General features: G+C 40.7%; 1 protein-coding gene across 1 annotated transcript in view; it reads left to right on the top strand.

Annotated features, from left to right (window-relative positions):
• Positions 1-772: 772 nt before the first annotated feature.
• LOC136863754 (constitutive coactivator of peroxisome proliferator-activated receptor gamma) overlaps positions 773-17,327 on the top strand; it is a 1,011,420-nt gene continuing 994,865 nt past the window's right edge. Inside the window, exon 1 of the transcript XR_011017848.1 lies at positions 773-974. The gene's annotated coding sequence lies outside the window, so the exon portion shown is untranslated. The remainder of the gene's footprint in view (positions 975-17,327) is intronic.

The following is a 17,327-nucleotide window of genomic DNA, read 5'->3' on the forward strand; positions in this document are numbered from 1 at the left end:
TCTGCATGGAAGTCACTGAAGTCATCGTCCTCGTCGCTAAACTCTAACATTTCATGTACAAGTGAACGCAAGCTGTCATCACGTAATTCTTCAACTCGATGTCGTTTAGAAGACATAATTATGACTTAAAAGTACTATTATGAAACAACAGAAGTGCAACGCATCTATAAGTTCAAATTCACTCCTCCCCGAAATTACAGTACTCCTTTTCACACTGATATACTATACAGCTCCCAGTCTCATAAAACACTAAAGCATTCGAGTATGCACACAGCAAGGACGCAGCTGATTAGCCTATTTCCCGTGCGAGGCGAACACATAGCGCGCTTTTGCACGGAAGCGAATTATGTTGAATGATATACAGCTCTCTCTGATCTGTTTCTGTTAAGCGGAAGTACTTACTAAAATACCACTTGATGACAGGGGCTAGCAGATAACGAGGACTGAATTTCATAACTCTGGCTAAGCTGAGAGTCGAGGAAAAAAATAAAATAGCAGCGTACGACTGAAGTCGCTCTCCCCACCTGGCTGGTTATATCCTCGAGCGACTTAAGTCGCGCTCCCCAGTATACGGGTTAATGATGTAAACGTGTGCTGTTGTGATACTAGTGAAATATTTCATTGGGCTCGTGACTGGGAAAGAATATATTGGTTCCCAAATAAATATCCGCAAGACAAGACAAGACAAGTATAAGCAGCCATCGGTTGCAGATCGAGCAGGCGGTGCATTACTTCTCTGCTATTTTATTCTCCTTGCGTCCTGTGTAAAATTCTGTTGTGTTTGGCACTCCGTTTGAAAGTGTAATAGACGTATTAGCTTTGAGCGCTATTTGTGGCCTCTCAACTATTTTATTACGATGGAAATGGATTGATTGATTCTTTTGTGGTATTTATGTTCTGCCTGGCGTTTTTGGTTGACGCAGGTTTTCTTCAGTTGAACGTTGCTGAAGTGTAGCAGTTGTGAAAAGTTAAAGGTTAATTTCATTGTTATTTACACGACACTCTTGTTTATGTTTAAACAAATTTTGTGTTGTTTTGAAGATGAAGTATGTGCAGCTGGACACCGTTATGTAAAACGTTCAGTCTGATTTGGTAAAGGTTATTGGCTCCTGTTAATGCTAACATATGTATGAGTATTTGTTAAGTTGCACTTAAATTTAGTTCGGTTTTGGATTGCTGATACTTCAAAATATATACAGATAATCCCATAAATATTCGGTCACTCTCATTTTTGACACACTTTTATTGGGTAGTTATTCTTACACTATAATTTTTTTTAAAGTTTCGTGTGGCTATTTCTAGCCGAGTGCAGCCCTTGTAAGGCAGACCCTCCGATGAGGGTGGGCGGCATCTGCCATGTGTAGGTAACTGCGTGTTATTGTGGTGGCGGATAGTGTTATGTGTGGTGTGTGAGTTGCAGGGATGTTGCGGACAGCACAAACACCCAGCCCCCGGGGCCACTGGAATTAACCAATTAAGGTTAAAATACCCGACCCTGCCGGGAATCGAACCCGGGACCCTCTGAACCAGTACGCTGACCATTCAGCCAACGAGTCGGACTACACTATAATGATAATGTATAATACAACAAAACATGCAGAAAAACATAACTCGTTCTTCAAACATTATGATGTAAGTCAAACTCTTCTGACAGTCATTAGTACGCCATCTGTCGTACAGTAAATAAAAGCAATAATTCCAGTGCCGCCTCAAAAGAATATTCGGCCAGTATACAAAAAGCAACATAAACTCGGCATAATTCACAACCCTATTACACATTCAGTACGTTTTAGGTCACCTTAATGTTTTATGACCCTTTCCAGTTGATTCGGCATTCGGCAATAATTTTCTTGATATAATCAGGACTTCATGCCGCCCATCCTTGTAGCAGTCATCTCTTCAAGTCTGTGAGGGAACTTGGCGGCCGAAATTGCAGAGCTGCTTTCATTTCACTTCACACATTCTTGATGGGGTTCAGGTCGGGTGATTGTGGTGGAGTGTCCAAAACCTTTGGGCAGTTGTACAGCAGCCACTCTCTAGCAAAGTATGACTTGTGCTTGGTGTCGTTATCTTGGTAGAACTTGAAAGTATGCTGTACATCAAATTGTTCCTCAGATTGTCGCTAATTGTTTTTGAGGATAGCCAAGTAGGGTAAAAATATAGAAAGGAGAAAAGGATTATTACATAGAATGTTACTTGAAATGCTTCCAATTTTACCTTATAATGATCGAGGAAGAGAGATGTGTTCAATACGCTTGCCAGGGACTAACCCGCCCGCCCCTAGAAGTATATTTACTTTTATAATAAGAAATACTGTTTTAGACGCCTTACTCCGTTGCTTATAACGGTGATTGGTTCACGTTAGTAGGAGGATGACGTCATTGACACCTAGGATGAGGCTGAGAATTTGTTACCAACCATTGCAGAAAAAACAAATTATGAAGCGGCCCGGGAAGTTTGAAATGACCTCGGCGCGAAAAATAAAGATCATTTATTAGCTCTAAGGTATGTTTGCACCTCGAGGCCAATCTCTGTCATGAGAACAGTGGCCCCTTCGGGAAGCTCTTTTCTATCGCCGCGGCGCATACTGTCCGCACGGCAAGAAAAAAGGTAGTTTAGTAGTTGTAACCTATCTTTGCACATCCAGGTCAATCTTTGTCATGAGAACAGTGGCCCCTTTGGGGCCACACTCCCTTCGAGAGGCTCTTTTCTATTGCCGCGGCGCATACTGTCCGCACGGCAAGAAAAAAGTATTGCCATATCAAACCAACAGTTGGCAGCATTGTCGTTCCTCTCGGCGCTCCCTCTCAGCGCAACTAGTGCGACAGTGAACTGGCGTGCGCCACCTAGCGGTCGCTTATTTCTTCATCCGTTTACCCTACAGGGTCAGTTTTTCCCTCGAACTCAACGAGGGATCCCACCTCTACCGCCTCAAGTGTTGTGTCCTGGAGCACCAGACTTCGAGTCGGGGGAGTCCTCTTTTGTCATAGTATGTTCATTGAAACTCAGTGCACCAACCCCGTTCGATGCAACGCATACCCACACCTTCGCACATTTTCCTCCATGTTTTACCGTTGCTTGTAAATTGCTTGTTTTCAGTTTCTTGTTACCTTTCCACCACGCCAATTGCTTCCCATAGGATCCAATGACGTTTAACTTTAACTCATCAACAAATAACACATCCTCCCACCAAGCGCTGGGTTTGCTTACGTAGGTTTTTGCGAACTCTAGCCACATCTTTTTATTTACCTCACTAATGTATGCTTTCCTCCTAGCTCTTCTCCCAAAGAACTCATTCCTTCGCAGTGCTCTTTGCATGGTTTCAGTACCCACTTTCTTTCCACGCTCCTCTAAAACAGCTCCTGCCTGTTTCTTGGCACTCATTTTCGGATTTCGTTTCACATTCCGAAGCACAAACCGCTACTCTCGTTCCGTCAGCCTTCTTTGTCTGCCTGTCTGGAGAACTGAATGAATTCCATCTTCGTTTTTGAATCGCCTTATTGTACCTCCGACTGTTGTTCTGCTTATGCTAAGTATCTGTGATATCTTTCTAGCGAATTACCTCAAGCATGATGGAATATCACGAGCTGGCGTTCTTCAAATGTGGTAGGCCTATGTGTTGACTTTTTCACCCCATTTAATACCAATCCGCAACACTACAGCAAATGACTTCGGCATGAGGTGGTTTGCGTCACCACACTACTGAACTGAACATTTCGCTGTCAAGGAACATAGCGACAATCCCGACCTTTTCGGGTGACTGAAAATATTTGAGGCGTTTCATTTCACCCATGTGAGCAATGTCCTTTCTTTTACAGCATACTGTACATCAGTGCCCTGTGATTCCTCTTTGGTATAAGCAAACATATGTAGTTCTATTACTTAAACACATTTGGTTTCACATTCTGCTCATGGTTGCGTTATCACTTTTTCGCGGGTTTTATCAGTGGCCGAATATTTATGGGAGTGACTGTGTGTATGTATATATATATATATATATATATATATTATCTAAATTCTATTGACGTTGCTTCTTCGGTAAATCCCTTATAGATGAAACAGCTATATGATTTAATTTAATGTGTTTAAGTCTACCGTTAGTAAATCAGAAGGACATAATTTCCAAGACTTTTCACCCCTTGTCGTCTTTGGTACCTGGGCAATTTCTGTGAATCATTTTCAACCATTGTATGACTTGTCTGTTGTTTGTTCGAGAAAATTTGTTCATTATTGTTTTTATTGTGTATAGTCGTAATTCAGATACATTTAATATGAGAGCGTGTCAATCGCGTCTTATTTTGAAACCGTATGACGGTTGTAAAATGTTTTGCAATTCAGGGTGCGTTGTTTTGATCGATGACAGCGAATGTTATATCCAGGGCAGCTCCTCCCCCACTTTTTTGAGAGGGCGGATGACATTAGATGTTAGGCCCTTTTAAACAACAAGCATGATCATCATCATCATCAAATTTTTGGAGAAAATATTATATTTTAAGTCCATTTTATCCAGTTGAAACTAGGAATTTAGGAATTATTTAAAATAAAAAGCCATTTGTTCAAGCCCTGTTGTCTTATCAGATAATACTTTTCTGTATTTTCTTTAATCATTACCAGATTTATTAGTGGATATACGCACAAAATGTCCTTCGTTCTGGCTAACCGATTTGTATAGCGCCACAGCAAATAGTGGTCCAGACTTTGCCTATGCTACGAGGAAGTGTACCAGGGCTATATTTTTTTGCCAAGGTTATAGACACTGAGGTATGATTCACTTCCTTGCCACGTACATTCGACAGTCTTGCAGTCTCGTTAGTGCCTGTTAGTTTTTTAGTGCATAGTCAAATACTAAACGATGTTAATTGTATAATCACACCGTTTTTCTGTTAATTGTAATACATGTGTAGTATCGTTCCTTTGGTGAAAGTTTTATTGTATAGTATTGAATCAAAATCTCAAACTATTGTTATCGCATTGAAGTTGGTAAACTGATAATCTTTACACCTCTGTCAAAATTCGCCCAGAGAGCATAAAAAACCTTACCATTTTGTGGCCTTTTTTTAGTTTTGATTTATTTACCTCCCTCCCAGTCCGCTACATCTCACGAATCCGGGTACTGTTTGTTGTCTATATATATATTTTTGCCCCTGCACTTTTAATTCCCAATCGCCACTACTGATAACTATCATGCTTTGAAATGGATTAGGAATGGGAATGCAAATGCGTATCAAATCCAATTTGCTGTTCCTTCCTGATTAAGAACCGATGTACACCTCTTAAGCAACGTCGAGGCCTCCTCAAACAGCTGATGGCAGAGCTGTTGAGAAATCAGCCAGCCTTCCAGCTGAGTATTCAACATACATGCAGTTTTACCACTTCAGTATTGTCCTATGTGGTATATGACATGATCCGGCCCTGGAAAGCGTCCTTGTTTAAGGACGTCATATTCAGGTTTAGTGCTGAAGACTTCAAAGTTTGATTTCTTCCTTTTCTTGCAATTGTACCAGTGGGCTACATATAATTGTGATGGGAGAGATTATATATAACTTTAATGTAGCCAAATAGTCATACAGTGTAAGAGAGAAGATTAGTATACATTTTTAGTTCGTTTGATTTGCATTCTCTCTTATTATCTTTTAACACATAATTCCAGATGATAGCGTTTGCAACCCTTTCACACAGTTGACATTCACTCTTCGTGTTTGGTTTGTGAAATGATGTGGTTTTACAGATGAAGTGGTGGAATCCATGCACAGCCGTTCTCATAAAGATATGTCTCATTTCGAAATTGGCTATAGTCCAAGTCCGGTCTATCGTAGCTCCGGTGCCATAAAATTCTGGCAAAATTTCTTCTCTTCGCCTTTGTAGAGATGTCAGTAACTGCTCGGAGGCTTTAGTGTTTGGTAAAGTAAAGTGTATCCTGAGATCTTCTACGAGGAAACTTTCTCTTGTCAGAAGGTAGACAAGTCTTGATCTTGTCATCTTTGATACTCCCAGTATTCGTTTGATGAAGAGTGCTTTCACTCTCTCTGATGTGTACAGATTCTTTACAGTAAGGTGTGTCCAAATAATTTCATTCCATAATTTTAGTTCTGAATAATGTCATTGCAGTTTCTAGAATAAGGGATCTAATATAGCCTATTTCATTCATTGCCTGTGCTGATGGGAGAAATTAAGTTACAGTACTGAAGAATGTGATATCAAGGCTCAAATATTAAAATAATGGCAAACTTGGGGTTTTACATGATTTAATTTTTATGATCTTGTAACAAGGAATTTGCAGCTTGATGTGGATTTTGTTCAGAATATTTTGCATGTATGACCAGTATTCAGAATACAACTGTTTCTGTGAAAGGCCATAATGACTCTGATTTAGCGTGTCATTTGTCGTGAACCTTCATAGTCGTAGATGTCATGATCTGCTTCCTTTATGTAACCCAGATGATATTCCTCGACTGGGCGAGTTGGCTGTGCGGTTAGGGTCGCGCAGCTGTGAGCTTGCATCCGGGATATAGTGGGTTCGAACCCCACTGTCGGCAGCCCTGAAGGTGGTTTTCCGTGGTTTCTCACTTTCACACCAGGCAAATGCTGGGGCTGTACCTTAATTAAGGCCACGGCTGCTTTCTTCCCACTCTTAGGCCTTTCATATCCCATTGTCGCCATAAGACCTATCTGTGTTGGTGCGATGTAAAGCAAATAGCAAAAAGAAAAATAGATATTCTTGGAAAGTATTGAATTTAAGGTGGAAGTGAACATAAGTAACTCAGATTATGTTTATGAAAGGAAGGATTTTTTTTCAGTTTGTTTTATTACTCGCACAACTTTTAGTGATACTTCTTTGTACGGGGGTGAGGTGTAAGGAGGGAGCATTCCCGGTTTCGGTAATACTGCCAACTGAATGGAAATGATATCTGAATCGAATCGATCGTATGATAGATTGATATGAATTTTCTAGACCTTCATTATCTTAAGCCAACAACTGTGTCACACACACACATTATATAACATTTCTCGATGCGAATCTTGTTCCTAGCATGAATTCTATAGTTTGGCTTTGCTGTGTAAACAACAACAGTACTAGTACGTAAAGTGTATGCCAGATGTCTCACGGCGATGTATAAGCGATTCATAGTTTATGTTTCAAAGGTTGCCAAAACTAATCTCTAAGATTGCTGAGGTCTACCGATTCAGCACTAGGGAGCCGAGGTATCACTAAAAGTTGCGCGAGTAGTACATTGCACCGACACAGATAAGTCAGCCCCAGCATTTGCCTGGTGTGAAAATGGAAGACCATCTTTAGGTCTGGCAACAGTGGGGTTCGAACCCACAGTATCCAAAAATCAAGCTCACAGCTGCATGATCTGATATTAGCCTTCAAGATTGGCTACATACAGGGATTCTTCTTCTTATCAATATTATGTTAACACTAATATTATTGGGATAGGTACGTAACTGCTCGCTATAAGCATAGACATTATATTGTGCACTTACTGTAGCTGTTGCATCATAAATCCTAATCTCAAATATACAGTCCATGGCTTATTTGTAAGCTGTAAATGCAGTGTACCAAAACCAGAAACAATATTATTTGTATTTCTGTTGATGGTGCAATCCGTGTCGTAAATTGAAAAATCAGATCCTTTTATTTTACTAACTACCACAAAAAACAAGTTTGACCAGTCATAATCCCTCACTAGGCCTAGCTGCTGGTTGGAGAAAAAATACATCTATCTGTCTATCTCTACTGTAAGAGATGACAGTACTCATAAACAGTACCTGCATGTCAGTTTTCTAGTTTGAAGGGTATAAACATTAGAGAGAGTACACGTGATAAAGAACATTCATTTTTAGAGGCTAAATCGTACATTGTATTCACATGTAAGAGATACAGAATTGTTCACTACCACTGCTGGGGTCCCACCAACCTATCCTAAATGCATTTATTTAATTAAACATTGAACATTACAGGCTTTCTGCCCAAATTACAGGTTGCCAAAACCAATAAACTGAACAATTTAAACCAGAATATGAACACAAACACTCATGTGTGGCCTCTCTCACATGAGTGGATAACCAATCTTACATGAGAGACGCCACCCCTATATACCTATTGTGTGACCCCTCACACGGGCGGTAAACAAGACTACATATGAGAAGTCACCCTTCTTAACAAACTAACACTACTGTGCGGCCTCTTACATTAGCGGAAAGCCGGACTACATGTTAGCCTGCCCCTACAACTAACTTAACTCTATAATCTAACTTAATTTGTGACTCCTTACACGGGCCGAAAACCAATCCACATGCAAGGGCCACCCCTATAGCTACTGCCCGGTCGTGTTATCCACCCCTGGTGAGAAAAAGAGCTACCCTCCGAGGGATAACACGCCTGACCCTTTCTCATGAGGCCCAAAAGGAAGACCCCACCTACCCTAGCAGCTGTCAAACTCTAATTTCTCACCATTCCATATTACAGCAGGACACATGTAAGTGGAAATCCTGCTCCCTGTGTGCCCCCCCTCCCTCTCTTCTATCTCGATATTTTCCCTGCTGCATTTGCTGAAACTCTACCCCATTCATTTGGAATAGGCCCGTCCTATCCCATCCTCCCTCGGTTATGTACTGCCCCCCTACCTCCCATTTCTCCCCCGCCCTCTAACCCTACTTAATTACTAATTAGCAATCACTCTCACTCTATCAGCCCACGTTACTAAAAGAAGTCTAGCCTTCCATCCCTCTCTTTCCATCTTGAGTTAGCCTCTAGGACTGTGTGCATCCCCACTAATTGATTGATTACACAAGACTCCTAAAAAGGCCACCGTCACTATTATCTCCAGCCTGGCTGAGTCAGCTGGCACACTTATACATACATACATACTTGTCGGTTGACTCAGCCATGACTACCTACTGTTGCCACTAGCGTGATCACGTTCTTCTTGTTTTACAACTTACAGTCAACACATACCTTCTTACAATGCACTATATTACCAAATCTCAACTTGCTAGTCTTTTATGTTTACGTACTTCCTTCTTTTAACTTTAATTCACATATTCACCTTACTGCACATAAATACCTGTTTAATTCCCCTCTTTTTTCCCATTCTTTGGCAACCCACCCTAAGTTTTTTTTTTCCATCCCCTTGTTCTAATAACTCCCACTTGTTATCACTCAAAAGTTTATTTCTTACCTGTCCCGTGTCTTTACAATTACTTATTCAATCTATCTACATTCCGAATATTTAACACAATCACTTCCATTACCTTATTAAAAACACTAAGAGATTCTCTAACCCTGCATTCCTCTAACATTGTCTTTGAATAACTCTAATCCTCCTTAAAAGCACTCTCTGACCACTTGTATCATTCTTATTCCATACCTCTTCCCACACGTACCCTATCCCCACCCTCTTAAGGTATAGTTTAATTTTATCTTCCCTGCACATTAATACCAGACCAGCAGTTGCAGTGCATTGAGGGAGTCTCATCACCACCTTACCAAATTTACCCATAATTTGTCCTAATATGACTCTCTTTAACTCCTGTCCCCATACTTCTGCCCCATACATTACTCTGCCTAAGACTATGGACCTTAAGACTAACTTCAAATTTTTATAGCTTATTCCCGGGAGTTTTGCCACTAAACTTTTGACTGCTGCTAGGGCAACAAGCCTCTTTCCCTTTGCTCGCCTAATTTGGTCATCCCATCTCCCTCTACTGTTTAAAATCACTCCTAAATATTCTAACTTATTTATCTGTTCTATCCTCTCGCTCTGTACCATCCATTTCACTTCTTTTCTCCCTTTGTTTCTGCATTACCATCACCGCCGATTTACTCCCGTTCATTTTCAGGGCCCATGTCTGGCATATTCCGACATCGCATTTAGACTTCGCTGCATTCCTCCACCTGTTAACGTAAACAAAACCCCGTCATCTGCAAAAATCAGTCCCGGGATCTCCATCCCATTTAGCACCGGTGCCACCCAATTATTCCCGCCATGCCCATCTAAAATATCGTTAATGAATAAAATAAACAATATCACAGATAATTTACAACCCTGTTTTAAACCCATATTACAAACTAATGGCCTACTTCACATATTTTCCCCAGCTTAATACAGCACCCAACTTTATTATATATTGCCTCCACTGCACAGATCATCTTCCCCGAAACCCCCAACCTACCCAATTATTCTACTAACGCTCTTCTGCTTACTGTATTAAATGCTTTTTCAAAATCTATCGCCGCAACATACACTTTGCCTCCCATATTCATGTATTTTTCTAGAATCATTTTTCACTACCATTATATTGTGTGTCGTTCTTTTTCCCTTCTTAAAACATCCCTGGAAGCCTGACAAAACCGAATTCTCTTCTGCCCAGTCTCTTTAAGCAGTTTGCTAAAACTCCTGTATAAATCTTACTTAGTGAATCGAACAGAGTTATCCCTCTATAATTGCTTGGAATGTTTTTATTACCTTTCTTCTTGTATATTGGACAGATGTTCCCTGATTCCCATTCTTCTGGGTATTTTCCTCTGTTGAAGATCTTGTTATATAACTTCACTATGCCTTCTATTATCTGACCAACTTAACTTAATTCTTTCTGAAACCTATTGTGAATACCATTACATCCTCTCGCTGACCTACCCTTACTTTTGCATATCACTTCCAGTATTTCTTCTTCTGAAATTTCTTTGTCCAATTCAAATATCGATATCCCTATATATCTCCATATAACTTTTCCCCCCTCCCCTCTAAATCATTTCTCCTCTCCTCCAAGTAGTTCTCGAAAATAGTTTACCCACTGCTCATACTCAATACTTGGTTTCTCAAATCTCCTTCCACCCTTGTTAATTTTGTTCATTCTCTCCCACACTTTCTCAATTTGGTTCATTCTACACTCCTTATTTATAGCTTCCGTTTATTCTTTTATCCATAATTTCTTCCTCTCAATAATTTCCCTTTTGTAACCTTTCCTTGAATTACCGTACAGAAAGCTTCTCTTTCTGCATTCCCACAATTTTTTAAATACTCTTGTAACGCACCCATAAACCTTCGTAATTTCTCACAATCCTTACTGTACCACCCATCCTCCTCTCTCTTCCTTCTACTCCTGACCTATCCATATTGCTTTCCTCCAATGCAACCTCCCAACCATACATTACTAAATTTAACTCCTCTTTTATTATGGAATCCAATTCCCGCTTTGCTTTATCTGACCATTTATATTTAACATACCCTCTCCCCATCTCTTCACCCTTCTTTATCTCTCTCCCTAACCACCCCTGCCCTACCCCCATACCGGAAAGTGATGTGATTCAACCCAGACTTCTACCTCAATCCTTATGATTTTCTCTAACATTTGTTCTGAGCTGATTACTATATCAATTACACTACCCCCCTGCTCTGTAACATACGTCAGCTTCCCATTCCTGTTGCCCTCGTACCACCCGTTCAGAATATGTATGTTTCCCGCTGCACACATTTCTAAAAGTTTGTCTCCATAATTATTTATCACCATATCTTCACTTCTCGTTTTCCTCATTACTCTCCTGTCTTCTTTACTATACACTGGACTCTGCACCCCTATCCTCGCATTCCAATCCCCAAATAGCAACATACCGTCTTCTTCAAACTTCCCTCTTCAAACACTAATTTCCAACCATAATTCCTCAAAGAATTTATTATTTGCATATGATGAGCTCCTGGGGTGGCAGTATGCAAAAGTTAAACATACCTTCTTAACCCTCCCTTCCTCTCCCCGCATATTAAACCTAATCCAAATCAGTTCCTCAATCTCGGTATCAATATTCTCTATTTGTTCACTAATCTCATCCCTAATTAGAACCACTGTGCCTCCCGGTGTTCTCCCCTTATTCCACACCTTCCTTTTGGATTTATGCTTAACCACAAACCCCTCCCATATTATCTCCTTCCCTATTTCAAGCCATGTCTCTAAGAGTGCCACAATATTCCACTACTTCTTTAACCTTTTTATTACCTAATTTACCTAACAGCCCCTCAGTATTGACAATCCCTATCTTCAAATATTGCTATAACTTACTCCCCTCCTTTTCTACATGTCTTCCCTTAATCTTGCTTCTCGTTACCATAGCCCTCTCACTTTCTAACTCTGTTCCATCTTTTCTTAACATTTTTTGACCCTCTCTTCTCTGTTTTTCCTCAAAACCTTTATTCCTTTTACCCCACGAGTCCTTTAAACTCATACTTCTCCCTTTACTCATAGTTTATCTTCCTTTCTGTTCGTCTCTTGAACATCCACCTGCAATATTCACTTGTCCACTGCACTCGGCACGTGAAGTTTCTTGAGATACCCCCTCACCCAACACTTCCCGGATCCTCATTTCTGTTTCCGCACTACTCTGTCCACTTTCCCCTATGTTGCTCTCCTTTCTTACCTCCACTGTTTCCACCACTCGCTCTGCCTCCTTCCTTCCATCTTGTCTTGTCATCACATCCTCCTCCCTCTTGGAATTCTCGTCCATAGCTTGCAGTTTTGACACAGGCCACACTCGAGCCCATCTTCTATTTGAAACCACTAGCTGTTGCCTCTACCAAGCTCGATAGCTGCAGTCGCTTAAGTGCGGCCAGTATCCAGTATTCAGGAGACAGTAGGTTCGAACCCCACTGTTGGCAGCCCTGAAGATGGTTTCCCGTGGTTTCCCATTTTCACACCAGGCAAATGCTGGGGCTGTACCTTAATTAAGGCCACGGTCGCTTTCTTCCCACTCCTAGCCCTTTCCTGTCCCATCGTCGCCGTAAGACCTATCTGTGTCGGTGCGACGTAAAGCAAGTAGCAAAAAAGAAAGCTGTTGCCCCCTTATGTGAGCTTTCAGCCCCTGGTGTCTGGTCCTCCCTAGATGACTCTTCAGAGTTTTCAGATTCTCATTTCCTTCTCTACCCATATCTCTCCTTACCCAAATTTTGTGACCTTGTAAATTGCTAGTGTTCCTGAACACTATTTCTGCCATTAAGAAAGATAGTAGCTTCACTCTGATTGGTCTACAATACTGCTAGACTCCCACCATACTTCAAATTTCAATACAACATTTTCCCGCCTTGTTAGTACTTGACATATTTTATTTTACCTAATTCCCGTACATGTTTCGAGAGCCAATTACTCTCTTCTTCAGCGGTGCCAAGACATCAGTAATCTTTGGACTTGGCACACTGTTACAAATATACTTATCAACACAACAATTATACAGTGAAACTCTGTTAAGAAGTTTTTCAAGGGACTGCAAAAAAAAACTTCTTAAGCAGGAAACTTCTTAAAAGGGGTAATGCCCAAAATCTTATTCTGTACTTTGAAATACATGTGAAACACACAGCCAACAGATTTCCTTGTTTGTGAACAATACCGAAATAGGCTGATATATAAGAGCTGCTTACAGAAAGCCACAATATAAAAATTTGATTATCATGACAATATTTTTAGAGATAAAGTAAAATAATTGAACATACCATATTATAAATATATTTGATAAGAGAAGGGAACATATTAAGTTATATAAAAACGTTGCAAGGTTTGATTATTTTAGCAGGCAGAACCATGTCCTTCCACACTTCCCTTCCCTGCGAACTTACACTCTCTGCTTCGCAACAAATTGTTTTGTAAGCGAAAACCAAAAACCCCATGGCACTACAGCCCTTGAAGGGCCTTGGCCTACCAAGCGACCGCTGCTCAGCCCGAAGGCCTGCAGATTACGAGGTGCCGTGTGGTCAGCACGACGAATCCTCTCGGCCGTTATTCTTGGCTTTCTAGACCGGGGCCGATATCTCACCGTCAGATAGTTTCTCAATTCTAATCACGTAGGCTGAGTGGACCTCGAACCAGGTCCAGGTTAAAATCCCAGTCCTGGCCGGGAATCGAACCCGGGGCCTCCGTGTAAGAGGCAGGCACGCTACCCCTACACCACGGGGCCGGCTTTGTAAACGATGCTGGCTCGATTTTTAAAGCGTTCAAGCCACCCGCTCGACGCGGTAAAAGGTACCCTTAATTTGCATGAGGCTTTCTCCTGCGCAATAGTCCCACTGAAAGGTATGTTTAAACTTCGCTGCTGTTTAAACCATATTAGCAGAACTTGTTCTATTTCATCGTACTTTTCAGATTTAACTTCCTTACAATTTGCTGAAGTATTCCCTGCAGAAGCAGAGATCTCTTCTTTCTTCGCTATAATATCGTTCAAAGTAGACGGCGGCATCCCCAGCTCCTTTGCCAAAGCAACACGAGAAAGTGTAGATGACGCCACTTTCCTTATAATCTCCACTTTGTCTTTTATTGTTAGTGCCTTTCGCTTGATCTCTTTCCTCTGAGTTGCGCTCATTTTCACTTTTTAAAAAAAGCTTGTACGTTGATATTACAAGTACAAGTAACTTCACCTACTCCTATTCATATTACGACGCTACACTATGCTTGGCAATCCGTAGCTTAGGCTTACAAGAAGCAAAGACAAGACGTGTACTAGTTTGTTAGCATGTGCTTTCTATCTTCCTCACACCCCTGACACCTGCTTCAAGGATAACGGCAGCAAATGGGAAATCTAGCAACTTACTCTTAAGGGATTCTTAGAACCTAGGCCTAAATCGCCCCTGCATTCCTACTGGTTGTCACGGCAACGGGCGTAGTTTCTGGCTGTTTCACAAGTACCGCATGGCCAAGCCAGTATTGAGTTTATTTTCCCGCTTCAATCCTCTTCATGCTATAGGTAATGAAGAAAAGAAACACAGGTTCGAAGTTGGTAGAAATTAGTGCATGGAAATGTATCCGGGGTATTACGTGGGAGAGATAAAGGAGCAGTAGCAACGCTAGCACATCTAAACGTAAACAGTTTCTTTCCCCGCGAGAATTTTATTTGATGTCTCCTCATCCTTGTGCTACGTTCTAATAATGCGATGTAATAATTACGAGTGACACGATAATACAATGTTTAGCTCGTATAAAGGTAAAATTAAAAATAACTTTCAATTTTATGCCAACACGTGGTATTGCAATGCCTATGTGTGCCTCCCTCAACACCCAGTTGGCTATCAACATTCGTTCAACTTCGTAAACGATCGGGATCTTTCGGTCGGCTGTTTGGCGGCATGTGTATCAGCTGGCTGCTGGCAAATCGGCTGTTTCCTGCATAGAGTCGCGAAGTTGTTTTTATTCACCTCACTAGTAATAGACACGGAAAATCTTATCAGTTTAGTTCAAAAACGTAATTTCCTCTACGGCAAGGCCCGCAAGTATTATTGCAACAACGTAAAACAGAATGCCTGGAAGGAAATAAGCAAGGGAATGAAAAATCAGACAGGTTAGAATATTCAGTTTTGTGGTAGGTTAACAGTAATGTTGTGGGCAAATGCACTTTACGGTTTTTAATTAATGTTTAGGCCACCTCGATTAATGACTTCACCCTGTCGCGGCCCGCAAATTACTGCATTAAAGTTTTATCAAATCATTCATTGCGTACTTTGTTTCTTACGTAGAATCCCGTTCGATTTTATTCCGCTAGATGGAACGGTGGAGTGGAAATTTTGACTGTTGGTTCGATTCGATTCCACAAGTCGAGAGTGATCATCTGCTGTCCGTGTTGTCATAGCGTGACGTCATATGGCCGTGGCAGGCCCGCACATGTTCCGTGACACCAGACACACACCGCGAGCGCGCGCACGGTCTAACACAGGGTGCAACTTGCGCGGAGACTGGAGGGTTCTAACCACGGGCTGCTTTGAGCGGACGTTTTCTATCTCAAGGGGCTCTAAAATCTGAACTGTTTAAGCGGGAAATATATTTACAACAGAACACTTTAAACGGGAAAAATATACATATGTCTTAATGCAACTGATCAAGGGACCAAGAATATCACACTTCTTAGGCGGGAAAACTTCTTATGCGGGAACTTCTTAACCGAGTTTCACTGTATATAAATCTTGAAATTGTTAAAGAATTTTGCTTCCTTTCCAGTCCTAGCCCTTTTCTGTCCCATCGTCTCCATAATACCTATCTGTGTTGGTGCGACGTAAAGCCAGTAGCGGGGAAAAAAAAAAAAAAGAGTTGTTGAATGGGTGACTAGATTTCTAGAAAATATAACTCTGAGAATTAGAGTAGGTGAATTCTATCTGATCCTGTAATGATTAAGAGGGGATCCCGCGGGGCAGTATTATTAGACCTTTTGTTTCAGTATATATGAAACGGTTACTCAAAGATGGGGCCAGGTCAGTATTTTATAATTTTATAGGAGAGAGAAAAAACAAAGTATATCATTACCAAACACTAAGTCAAACGTTATTTAACTATATAGCACTTGCACAATGATCTAAGGCTATTTTCACATTTCTAACATTTTTCAAAGTGGAGTTATCACTTTTTGAAAAATCAAAATTGGGCCCTTTTTTGAGAATCCGACCTTTTCAAATAAGTGAAATCCTAGGTTGTTGTAAACTATATCGCATAATCAAAATGAGGTAATGCGAAAGAGTCAACAATAATTTTCTTCAGTTTAAAAGGGAAAGTGAATTTGAATTTAATGAGGCAGTGTAGCGTTCCGTATATTATTCTACACGCATAGTTTGGGCAGACCAGGATAGATGTTCGTCAGATATTATACCAAGGTTCCGTACATTTTGGCTGTGCTGTATGGGAGTACCACTTATGAACAACTGTGGTAACGCTGTTCCATTGAGTTTGCAAAGTAATTTGAGGTAACCAATAATTATTGCCTTGGATTCTGAAGTTTACATTGAATAACAATTTCTTCACTTTCAGTGATGTCATTTACCAACAGATAGGTCTTCCCATGGGGTCACCAGCTTCAGGGATCCTTGTGGATATTTACATCGATCATTTAGAACATTCTCATATCATTGGAAAGATTAACGACATTCAACACTGGACTCTCTTTGTAGATGACAAGTTTGTTATTTTAGTTTCCCGTGTTACTAACAGCAACACAGTACTTGAATTTCTAAATTCCATTGACCCACATACAAAATTCACCATAGAGTCAGAAAACAAAGTCCTCAATTACCTGGACTTAACCATTATGTGCAACTGCAACAACACTTTATCCTTTAATATATACAGGAAACCCATCCACACCACAAATACCATCCAACAAACTTCTGTGCACCCTGACATACATAAGAAAGCAGCTTACAATAGCATGATAATCAGAGCATTAACTGTCCCTTTATCCCGCAAGAATTACAAAAAAGAAATTAATACTATTTACAATATTGCAGAACACAACGGTTCCAGTAGAACCTTCACCAGCAGAATCATCAGTAGATAAAAGAGCAGACCCAAGACTAACCTAGAAAAAG

Source organism: Anabrus simplex, chromosome 2 (assembly GCF_040414725.1).
Source record: "Anabrus simplex isolate iqAnaSimp1 chromosome 2, ASM4041472v1, whole genome shotgun sequence".
Classification (NCBI taxonomy): Eukaryota; Metazoa; Arthropoda; class Insecta; order Orthoptera; family Tettigoniidae; genus Anabrus; species Anabrus simplex.